Genomic DNA, 13,029 nt, shown 5'->3' with positions numbered 1-13,029 from the left:
ATTCCAAGATCTGACCCTTATGATACATGGAAATATGAAAAAAGACCTGTGTCCCCTGGGACCTCGGAACTTATGTGTAACGAGCAAGATCGGTTTTTCCAGGTATCAACTATTGCAGCCGCAATTCCCTAAACCACCAAACAGAAATTGCCAGACACATCAAAGAAAAAATAGCAATAACACTAATGAGTTTGTCACTTCAACTAGGCTCCACATTTTCAGATAGGTGACTTTTCATGATCCATCGAACCTGCATTCAGAAGGAATAGAGTGGTAAGCTTCATGTCCAGAATGACATAAGTTGCAGCAATGATACTAAGAATGTAAAGAATAGAATCACATTGGAACCTGACCTTTATTCAGGTACTGTGTCATCACTTGACACTATAGGAGCATCTACAGTTTCTCCCTCTATATCTCTTCTCATCCAATTTTGTTTCTGATGGGCAGTATCAAAAAGCTCAAAGAATTTGCTGACATGATAAGGTTCTGTTTCCACATCATTCCATTCTTCACCCATATCAAAATTATCTCGAGGCATCATCTTCAAAACAATTGACCATCCTGGATAAAGATGGTCATCCACGTAGAACACTTGGTCAACTTGATTGGCAAATACAAAAGGTTCATCCGCTGCCTTTTCACCAGTGTGAGTTAGACTCGAGAAATTCACAAGTCTACACCCATACTTATCTATTTGCATACCTTTTCCTTCGGTAACATCAACCCATTCACATTTAAATAGCACCACTGAAAATTTTCGGAAATAGTCTAACTCAATTATGTCCACAATCCTTCCAAAGTACATGACATTTCCAAGAATAGGATTTCTATCACGTGCAGAAGAGTAGCTTGATGTTTTTGCTGTCACAACAACTCCACTATTTTGAGTTACTTTGTCATAACGTTTGGTCTAAATCTGTATCCTTGAATATTGAATGCTCTATGTTTCGTTGCAACCTCAAGTGGACCACGGGCCAACCATCTAATTTCCTCATCAATGCTGTCACTACCTTTCTCCCTCTCCAACTGCATCACCTACAGGAACACAAATAATAGAGTGCATAAGCTACATTCTAATCCTAAATAAATAGAATCATTGTACTTACATGATCCTTGAACCATTGAGGAAATTGTTCATGTTGCATCTTCTCGAAGGTCCTTGGATCTATGCGTTTCTTGCGATTCTTCCTTCTCAAATAAGCCCCATGTTCTCTACAAAATACAAACACCACTATTTCAGTTCAAAATTTATTAATTAACAAATGAAGAGGTAGTGGCATGACATTTACTCCAAATATGGCTTCACGGCATCACAGTTGAACAACACATATCTGTGGGCTTGTGTTGCCTCCTTATCCGTTAAAGTGTATACCATTGGTCTTCCCAATGGTTTCCCTACTGGAGGAAACAACATAGATTGTTGTGAAAATATTGAATATTCAGAGTCCTCTGGGTTGTCATCATTCCTTGATGGTTGATTATGCTTGGTGGAGAAACCCTGTAGATATCTTGAACAATATGTCATGCACTCATCCGCTAGAAAAGATTCTGCAATTGAACCCTCTGGACGAGCTTTGTTCTGAACAAAGGACTTTAGCTCACCAAGATACCTATAGCAGATATATATCCAATAAGTTATAAGTGCATATGCAAAAATTAAAGATTGTAATATGTTTAGAGAGAAGGATTGTAATAAGTTATCAATGTATATGCAATAAATTACCTTTCAATGAAGTACATCCACCGATATGCAACTGGTCCTGCTATTTTACATTCACTCGCTAAATGGACAACTAAGTGCACCATAACAGTGAAAAAACCAGGAGGAAATATCATCTCCATTTTGCAGAGTGTAAGTTTGATTCTTTCTTCCAAACGGTCAAGCTCATCAACATGAAGAACTTTTGAACATATGCCTCGAAAATATGACGACAGTTCAAATAGTACGGCTGTGACATCATCTGGAAGAATACCTCTTGCAGCAATTGGCAGAAATTGATGCAATAGGACATGACAATCATGTGTTTTGAGCCCATGAATTTTTCCTTCAGAAAAGTTCACACATTTCGATATATTTCTACAATATCCATCAGGAACTTTTATACCATAAATAACTTTGCAAAATAATTGCTTTTCTTCCTTAGACATGGTAAAGATAGCTGGTGGCAAGTAATACTTGCCTGAAGGTTTTTTCTGTGGATGGAGGTCCCCTCTAATGTTCATATCTTCAAGATCTTGACGAGCCTGTACATTATCTTTTGACTTCCCATCCAAATTGAGAAGTGTGCCCAAAATATTATCACACACATTCTTCTCTATATGCATCACATCCAGATTATGTCGAAGGAGATTACTGTCCCAATATGGTAATGTGAATAAACTACTTTTTCCTTTGTAAGTTTTTGAGGTACTAAAATCTCCACATGCAGCTATGTCATCTAATACGGAACGGCCATAATAGGTTATAGGCTCTGTTCTATTCTCAGCTGTTCCATCAAAAGCAGAAGCATCATTACGAAATTCATGATCAGGTGGCAGAAATCGCCGGTGACCCATAAAACAAGCTTTCTTGCCATATTTCAAGCGCTTGGTCCATACATTTGCACCGCAAGGTGGACATGCATAATCTCCATGCACCATATATTTAGCAAGCATTCCTAATGCCGGGAAGTCATTTATGGTCCACAAGACAGCCGCTCTGAGTTTAAATGTTCTCTGTTTAGATGCATCATAGGTTGTCATCCCATTCACAAAAAGATCTCTCAAATCTTCTAAAAGAGGCTGCGTAAAAACATGAATCTGATCTCCAGGGCTCTTAGGTCCAGGAATAATTAAAGGCAATGACAGATAAGATTTCTTCATGCATAGCCATGGAGGCAGGTTATACATGACTAGCACAACTGGCCAACAACAATATTTATTGCTCAGCATCCCATATGGATTAAATCCATCTGTCGCTATTCCAAACCGAATATTATGACAATCATCTGGAAATCCATGCTTCTCATCAAATTTCTTCCATGCCTTGGAATCTGCTGGATGCCGTATCACTCCATGCTGCTTGGTGCGCCCTTCATCGTGCCATCTAGCTAGAGTTGTTGTTTCTTTACACATGAATATCCTTTTCAGCCACTCTTTGATTGGAAAGTATCTCAGAACTTTCATTGGCGTAGCTCTCTTTCTTTCCTTTTTAGTTAACTTGGTTTCAGGCATTTTATCTTTCCACCTAGAAGCCTTGCATTTAGAGCAAAAATCATCATTTTCTGTCTCTTTCCAGAACAACTGGCCGTTATTTGGGCACACATGAATTTTTTGATATCCTAATCCAAACTTCGATATGATCTTCTTGGCGTCGTAAAATTTTTGGGGCAGATCTTTTCCATTTGGAATAGCCATGTGCAGAATATTAAGTAGATCTCCAAATGACTTATCAGACCATTTGTTCATGGATTTTGTATTGAACAGAAGCGCAAGTAAGGAAAGGTGAGACAATTCACATCCTGGCCACAAAGGCTTCTCTGAATCTTGAATTAATTTGTACAATGCTTCTACTTCTTTAGTCGCTTCATCTGGAATGGATTTGAAAAATTTGTACTATCACTCATAGGCACATCACCATCATATATTTTCATAATTGAATCCATAATCATTTCTTGCATATTAGCATTTACTTCAGTTTCAGGTTGTGGTTGTTGATCATCATTGTGATCGGATGAAGACTCACCATGAAAAACCCATTTGTCATAGCTCTGAAGCATTCCATACCACATCAAATGGCCACGGACATCGTCCCTTGATAGTACTGAAGTGTGAACACAATCTTCACATGGACATTGGATCGTTGCATCTGCTGGTATATCTTTATATGCAAACTCCAGAAATTCATCTACACCAGCTGAGTATTGTGTACTTTCCCTTGGAAATCTCAATAGTAATTTGGTGGATTCTAAATCCATTGCACACTACATAAAAATAACAAATATTACTGCAGTTGTAACGCTTACGTAATTGCAAAAGCTTAGCTTGTAAATATCTGATTTGCGATTTAAGTTCCTATCGTTGTACAACATAAATTCAAAATTATATCATTTTTCAACAATATATAAGAAATGTATAGTTGTTTCCAGTTCATAAACTACATGTTATAGGCAAACATGATTGCAAGTCATTTAGGCTACAAAACTAGTGAAATCATCTTAATATATCTTTGGTTCAAAGAAAAGGCAACCAGATTGTACACTATTTCCTAACAATGTGAACTTGACATCCAACAACACAGAATGACAGTAAATTTGTGAGCGCATAGTACAGGTACGTAAAATCGGTGAACACATGATACACCACAAGCAACAAATAGTATAACTAGCATTCACCTCTTGTACGAGAGCAGCTAGCAAGTTCAAATAGTCCAATTCAATTGTTGACCAATTGAATTTTCACCATGATACAACACCAGCAGCAGCTGCAAAAGTTCCAGTTAGTCCCAAAGACCATATAGTACAATCTGAATCCTTTTACAGCAGTGTCGAAATAACATCAATGATGCAAGCACATAACAGATGTAGTTACAGCAGCAATTCCATCTCGAAAGGCAGCTAACAAACTGACAAGATCATGTAGTCGATGCCTATGTTAGCCAATTCAGAGTTACACTTGTTAATCCATCAGGCATAAGTCACTACTGTCAATGAAATAGCATCATCTAAGGCATTAATTTTCTGACATCAATAAAGCGCGGATAAATCGTCAGCCAATGTCCATTTTCAGTACTAGGCTAACAGACTGCGGTTGGGAGTTGGAACATCTAGGCTTGAAGTTCTGGAGAGAGCAGATCAATATAGGCTAGAAAATCCCTAAAAAAGATAAGAGATTAGAAACAAACAGAGTGGACACGTTCTTCTGTAATCTGTACTCAAAGTGCAACTAGAAAAAAAAGTGGCACGTTCATCATTTGTAGTATCTGATTAGGAAACAAACACGAGTTTAGAAGCAGTCAAACCATTGCCTAGCAGACTGCAGTTGTGAACTGGAACAACAAGCTTAAAATGTGGAGAAAAAATATTAACGGAAACTATACACAAACCATATCATTGGCATCTGACTAGACATTTTCCTCAAAAAATCATATGAGTCATTTCTCCAATTGTTCAGAAAATCAATACAACCAAAATCTGAAGTCGACTGCACTTTCGAGAAGACAGTACCCAATTAACGCCAATGGTGTTCTAAAATAACAGATTTAGTTACATAGCTACAGCTATAATTCACTTACGTCAAAGTTGAAGTCCTACAAAGAGCAGAGCAATAGATATGTTTCTAAAAAATCTATAATCTAGTCAGAAGTACCCAAATAACATCAGTGAAATACTCAGATGGTAACACATTTAGTTACAATACTACCTCCAGTAGTAATCTACACACAAAAAGCAACTACAGAACAAAACAACACAGCCAGGGTAGTCAGGTTAGCTTCAAAAATATTATGGCACTTATTCTGGCAGTCACGGGAGCTGATGGAGTAGTCCAAACAATTATATAACTTATGTTGGTAGTCCCTTCATGGACTTTTGGAATTGGTCTGAACAGCGAGGGTAGCCCAAACAACTGAACATAGCCCAGGTGGTACTGTACAGCTCTGAAATTCATCCCCTTCGTCATCTACCAAATCCCCCTACATCCCACAGCCATGTCTCTAGGTGCGCACAAATAAGTTGACTAGATGAGAGGAGAAGGGAAGGAGGGAGGGTTACCTCGGTGGTCAGTCTTGCCGTCCTGCAAGGCGAGGGAGAAGATGGCCGGCCGGAGGAGCAGCGCACCAACGGCGGGCAGGTCGGAGTGGTGGCCGGAGGAGCAGTGGACGCCAGAAGATGACTTCCAGCCCTCCTAGCGCGGCCTTGCTGCTTCTCCTTTCTGTGATGTCCGCAAAGCCGCCGTTCCCCTATCCGTCGTCGCCTTCCCGCCGCTCGCCAGTCCGTCCCCGCCTTTTCGCCGCTCCCCTTTCCGTCCGCCTTCAAGCCTAACGAGAGGAGATTGGATGATTGATTTGTGTCGTAGTCGGAGGGAGAGACCTAGATCGATTTGGATATGAAGGGCAATATCAAATCTGGATCGGAGAATAGAAGAGGAAGATTTGTTTGTTCGCGCGATTTGGTTTGTCTAGGACGGTCAGCACAGATTTTTGCGCCACATTATTAACCATGTGTACCGGCGTGTCCTTTTTTTCTCTGAATTAATTTCTATTTTTAATTATGTATATTCGTAGTTTTATAACACATATAATTTGCAACAATAAATGGCAACATATAAGATCTGTTGCACGCAATAGGGTCTCACGAGGTGCAAGTCTACAAGGCATATGTTGCATCGTTTATATCCGTATCTATCATGATTTTTGCACCATATAGTTAAAACGTTGTAGAACATGTGTTGCTTTATAGGGGGTATCCTTGTAGTGCTTAGATAAACCAATAATTATCAATCTCACATCTGTCATGGATTTCACTCACCCAATCCACGTCTACTAGCATAGCATGGCATAATAAGCAAACGTAGAAGTAACTCCCAAAGGTTTGATAATAAACAGGTAATAGGTACTACCTCATCTACTTCCCATCCCACAATTTAATTAGATCCTAATTATGCAATGTGTGAGGATTGATCTAATGCAATAAAACTGGGTTGTAGAAAAGGTATGATCAAAGTGTTACTTGCCTTGCTGATGATCCGCGTAACCTAGAGATTCGAAGTAACAGGCGGCGCACTCCGGGTATTCTATCGCAGACAAACAACAAGCATACAATAAGTACTCATCTAATGCACAGGTAAAACTCAAATAAAAGATCTAACCAGAAAGTTCAACTTAAGAACCCTGGTTTGCAAAAAGAATCAATTCGAACGAAGCAAAAGAAATCAAACGACGAAAGAAAACAACTTCGTTCTAGTAATCTGGATCTAGGGCAAATTTTACAGTAGCAAAAACATGTTTAAGTTGATTATCCGGAAAGAGGGTTTCGAGACGAAACTCCAGGCGCTTGAATTGCCTGATTCCGATAAACGAGCGAAAAGTTATACTAAAACAAAAATCGGATCAGAAATCGCGATCAGAAAATAATCGCGAAAAATCCGATGAAAAAGAAAACGACGAACAGATTTTTTTTTAAACGGCACGGAAGTCGAGGCAGCGGCGAACCTCGGGCGGCGCGCTGCTCCGGCGAGTCGGCGGCGGCGGCTAGGGTTTCGGCGGTGGCTGGGCTCTCTCTCGGCTCAGGCCTTGGGCGCCTTATAAAGGCCCCGGACAGGGAGTCCTGGCCGAGTACGGCCCAAAGTCGGTTTCGCATTTTTTTTAAATAATTCCGCTCGGAAGAAAAATAAAAAGAAATACTAAACGGACTCCAAAAATCACGAAATAAATTTTCCCGGGTTCCTAAAATCAAGCCCGATCAAGTGGACATTTATCTGGGCCCAAACTACAACTTTGAAAAACGCGCATTTTTCCTAAATTCAATTAAAATACCGAAAAACTCCGAAATAAAACTTATTTGATTTTTTATTAAATCCTCAATATTTCTATATTTTGGGAAAGTCATTTTATTCCCTCTCTCATATTTTTGCAATAGAAATAATTGATGATAAAATAAATAAAATAAAATGATCCTGTTTACATAATTTGAGAAAACTCAAATATGTAAATAACGAAATCCCCAACTCTCTCCGTGGGTCCTTGAGTTGCTTAGGATTTTCTAGGATCAAAACCAAAAGCAAAATAAACATGATATGCATGATGACCTAGTGTATAACATTCCAAATTGAAAATTTGGAATGTTACATATAGGGGATCGCAACAGTTTTCGAGGGTAGAGTATTCAACCCAAATTTATTGATTCGACACAAGGGGAGCCAAAGAATATTCTCAAGTATTAGCAGCTGAGTTGTCAATTCAACCACACCTGGAAACTTAGTATCTCCAACAAAGTGTTTAGTAGCAAAGTAACATGATAGTAGTGGTAATGATAATAAAAGGTAACAGTAGTAAAAGTAATGTTTTTGTTATTTTGTAGTGATGATAGCAATAGCAACGGAAAAGTAAATAAGCGAAGAACAATATATGGAAAGCTCGTAGGGAATGGATCGGTGATGGAGAATTATGCCTGATGCGGTTCATCATGTAACAGTCATAACCTAGGGTGACACAGAACTAGCTCCAGTTCATCAATGTAATGTAGGCATGTATTCCGAATATAGTCATACGTGCTTATGGAAAAGAACTTGTATGACATCTTTTGTCCTACCCTCCCGTGGCAGCGGGGTCCTTATGGAAACTAAGAGATATTAAGGCCTCCTTTTAGTAGAGTACCGGAACAAAGCATTAACACATAGTGAATACATGAACTCCTCAAACTACGGTCATCACCGGTAAGTATCCCAATTATTATCACTTCGGGGTTAACGGATCATAACACATAATAGGTGACTATAGACTTGCAAGATAGGATCTAGAACTCTCATATATTGATGAAAACATAATAGGTTCAGATCTGAAATCATGGCATTCGGGCCCTAGTGACAAGCATTAAGCATAGCAAAGTCATAGCAACATCAATCTCATAACATAGTGGACCATAGGGATCAAACCCTAACAAAACTAACTCAATTACATGATAGATCCCATCCAACCCATCATCGTCCAGCAAGCCAATGATGAAATTACTCACGCACGACGGTGAGCATCAAGAAATTGGTGATGGATGATGGTCGATTATGATGATGGCGACGGATTCCCCTCACCGGAGCCCCGAACGGACTCCAGATCAGCCCTCCCGAGAGGTTTTAGGGCTTGTCTGCGGCTCCATATCGTAAAACGTGATGAATTCTTCTCTCTGATTTTTTTCTCCCCGAAACACAATATATAGAGTTGGAGTTCGAGTCGGAGGAGCTCCAGGGGCCCACGAGGTAGGGGGTGCGCCCTAGGGGGGCAGGCGCTCCCCCCACTCTCGTGGACAGGTGGTGGCCCCCCTGGCCTTCATCTTTTGCAGGTATTTTTTATATTTTCCAAAAAGTTCATCCGTGAAGTTTCAGGTCATTCTGAGAACTTTTGTTTCTGCACATAAATAACACCATGGTAATTCTGCTAAAAACAGCGTCAGTCCAGGTTAGTTCCATTCAAATCATGCAAGTTAGAGTCCAAAACAAGGGCAAAAGTGTTTGGAAAAGTAGATACGACGGAGACGTATCACTAGGACTCCCCTTTCCTACTCCTAGTAGGAGGAGGAAAGGAAGGGGAGAAGGAAGGAGAGAGAGGAAAGGAGGAAAGGGGGGCCGCCCCCTAGTCTAATTCGGTTTGGGCTCAGGGGGCCGCGTGCCCTGCCTCCTCTCTTCCACCACTTGGCCCATGAGGCCCAATACTTCTTCCCCGTATTCCCGTAAATCCCCGGTACTCCAAAAAATACCCGAATCACTCGGAACCTTTCCGATGTCCGAATATAGCCTTCCAATATATCGATCTTCATGTCCCGACCATTTCGAGACTCCTCATCATGTCCCCGATCTCATCCGGGACTCCGAACAACCTCCGGTACATCAAAACACATAAACTCATAATACCGATCGTCACCGAACGTTAGGCGTGCGGACCCTACGGGTTCGAGAACTATGTAGACATGACCGAGATACGTCTCCGGTCAATAACCAATAGCGGAACCTGGATGCTCATATTGGTTCCTACATATTCTATGAAGATCTTTATTGGTCAAACCGCATAACAACATACGTTGTTCCCCTTTTTATTAGTATTTTACTTGCCCGAGATTCGATCGTCGGTATCTTAATACCTAGCTCAATCTCGTTACCAGCAAATCTCTTTACTCGTTCTGTAATGCATCATCCCGCAACTAACTCATTAGTCACATTGCTTGCAAGGCTTATAGTGATGTGTATTACCGAGAGGGCTCAGAGATACCTCTCCGACAATCGGAGTGACAAATCCTAATCTCGATCTATGCCAACTCAATAAGTACCATCAGAGACACCTGTAGAGCACCTTCATAATCACCCGGTTATGTTGTGACGTTTGGTAGCACACAAAGTGTTCCTCCAGTAATTGGGAGTTGCATAATCTCATAGTCATAGGAACATGTATAAGTCATGAATAAAGCAATAGCAACAAACTAAACGATCATCGTGCTAAGCTAACGGATGGGTCAAGTCAATCACATCATTCTCTAATGATGTGATCTCGTTAATCAAATGACAACTCATGTCTATGGTTAGGAAACATAACCATCATTGATTCAACGAGCTAGTCAAGTAGAGGCAAACTAGTGACACTCTGTTTGTCTATGTTTTCACACATGTACTAAGTTTCCAGTTAATACAATTCTAGCATGAATAATACACATTTATCATGATATAGGGAAATATAAATAAAAACTTTATTATTGCCTCTAGGGCATATTTCCTTCAGTTTCCCACTTGCACTAGAGTCAATAATCTAGTTCACATCGTCATGTGATTTGATGACCCACAAGTATAGGGGATCTATCGTAGCCTTTTCGATAAGTAAGAGTGTCGAATCCAACGAGGAGCAGAACAAAGTGATAAGTAGTTTTCAGTAAGGTATTCTCTGCAAGCACTGAAATTATCGGTAACAGATAGTTTTGTGATAAGGTAATTTGTAACGAGTAGCAAGTAATAAAAGTAAAATAAGGTGCAACAAGATGGCCCAATCCTTTTTGTAGTGAAGGACAAGCCTGGACAAACTCTTATATGAAGGAAAGTGCTCCCGAGGACACATGGGAATTATCGTGAAGCTAGTTTTCATCACGTTCATATGATTCGCGTTCGGTACTTTGATAATTTGATACGTGGGAGGACCGGTGGTTGGGTGCTGTACTTACTTGGACAAGCATCCCACTTATGATTAACCCCCATTGCAGGCACCCGCAACTACAACAGAAGTATTAAGGTAAACCTAACCATAGCATGAAACATTTGGATCCAAATCAGCCGCTTACGAAGCAACACATAAACTAGGGTTTCAGCTTCTGTAACTCTAGCAACCCATCATCTACTTATTACTTCCCAATGCCTCCCTCTAGGCCCAAACAATGGTGAAGTGTCATGTAGTCGACGTTCACATGACACCACTAGAGGGATGACAACATACATCTCATCAAAATATCGAACGAATACCAAATTCACATGACTACTAATTGTAAGACTTCTCCCATGTCCTCAGGAACAAACATAACTACTCACAAAGCATATTCATGTTCATAATCAGAGGGGTATTAATATGCATAATGGATCTGAACATATGATCGTCCACCAAGTAAACCAACTAGCATCAACTACAAGGAGTAATCAACACTACTAGCAACCCACAGGTACCTATCTGAGGTTTGGATACAAAGATTGGATACAAGAGATGAACTAGGGTTTGAGATGAGATGGTGCTGGTGAAGATATTGCTGGAGATTGACCCCCTCCCGATGAGAGGATCGTTGGTGATGACGATGGCGATGATTTCCCCCTCCCGGGGGGGGGGGAGTTTCCCGGCAGAACAGCTCCGCCGGAGCCCTAGATTGGTTCCGCCAAGGTTCCGCCTCGTGGCGGCGGAGTCTCGTCCCGAAAGCTTCCTTATGATTTTTTCTTGGACGAAAGACATCATATAGTAGAAGATGGGCATCGAAGGGCCACCAGGGAGCCCACGAGGCAGGGGGGTAGGGCGCGCCCCCACCCTCGTGGCCAGGGTGTGGCCCCCCTCTGGTACTTCTTGCGCTCAATATTTTTTATATATTCTGAAAAGTGCCCCCGTGGAGTTTCATGACTTTTGGAGGTGTGTAGAATAGGTCTCTAATATTTGCTCCTTTTCCAGCCCAGAATTCTAGCTGCCGGCATTCCCCCTCTTCATCTAAACCTTGTAAAATAAGAGAGAATAGGCATAAGTATTGTGACATAATGTGTAATAATAGCCCATAATGCAATAAATATCGATATAAAAGCATGATGCAAAATGAACATATCATGATTTAACACCAATAGTTCACATCTCCATGTGACTAACATCGAAAGGGTTTACTAGAGTCAATAATCTAGTTCACATCGCTATGTGATTAACACCCAAAGAGTGATCATGTTTTTCTTGTGAGAGAAATTTAGTCAACGGGTCTGCCACATTCAGAGCCGTACGTATTTTGCAAATTTTCTATGTCTACAATGCTTTGCATGGAGGTACTCTAGCTAATTGCTCCCACTTTCAATATGTATCTAGATCGAGACTTAGAGTCATCCAGATCGGTGTCAAAGCTTGCATCGACGTAACTCTTTACGACGAACTCTTTGTCACCTCCATAACCGAGAAACATTTCCTTATTCCACTAAGGATATTTTTGACCGCTGTCCAGTGATCCACCCTTGGATCACTATTGTACCCTCTTGCTAAACTTATGGTGAGGTACACAATAGGTCTGGTACACATCATAGCATACTTTATAGAACGTATGACTGAGGCATAGGGAATGACTTTTCATTCTCTTTCTATTTTCTGCTGTTGTCGGGTTTTGAGTCTTTACTCAACTTCACACCTTGCAACACTGGCAAGAACTCCTTCTTTGACTGTTCCATTTTGAACTACTTCAATATCTTGTCAAGGTATGTACTCATTGAAAAAACTTATCAAGCGTCTTGATCTATCTCTATAGATCTTGATGCTCAATGTGTAAGCAGCTTCATCGAGTTCTTTATTTGAAAAAATCTTTTCAAACACTCCTTTATGCTTTCCGGAAAGTTCTAAATTATTTCCGATCAACAATATGTCATTCACATATACTTATCAGAAATGTTGTAGTGCTCCCACTCACTTTCTTGTAAATACAAGCTTCACTGCAAGTCTCTATAAAACCATATGCTTTGATCACTTTATCAAAGCATATATTCCAACTCCGAGATGCTTGCACCAGTCCATAGATGGATCGCTGGAGCTTTCTCACTTTGTTAGCTCCTTTAGGATCGACAAAATCTTCTAGTTGC

The 13,029-nt window shown here is 40.5% G+C and overlaps 1 pseudogene; it reads right to left on the bottom strand.

The window, feature by feature from the left end:
- Positions 1-355: 355 nt before the first annotated feature.
- On the bottom strand, positions 356-3,959 carry LOC147982247 (uncharacterized; annotated as a pseudogene).
- Between the last annotated feature and the right edge of the window lie 9,070 nt (positions 3,960-13,029).

Source organism: Triticum urartu, chromosome 3A, assembly GCF_056163025.1.
Source record: "Triticum urartu cultivar PI428250 chromosome 3A, HENAU_Tu73, whole genome shotgun sequence".
Classification (NCBI taxonomy): Eukaryota; Viridiplantae; Streptophyta; class Magnoliopsida; order Poales; family Poaceae; genus Triticum; species Triticum urartu.
Note: the sequence above shows the minus strand (reverse complement) of the source record. Positions and strands in the feature narration are given on the sequence as shown.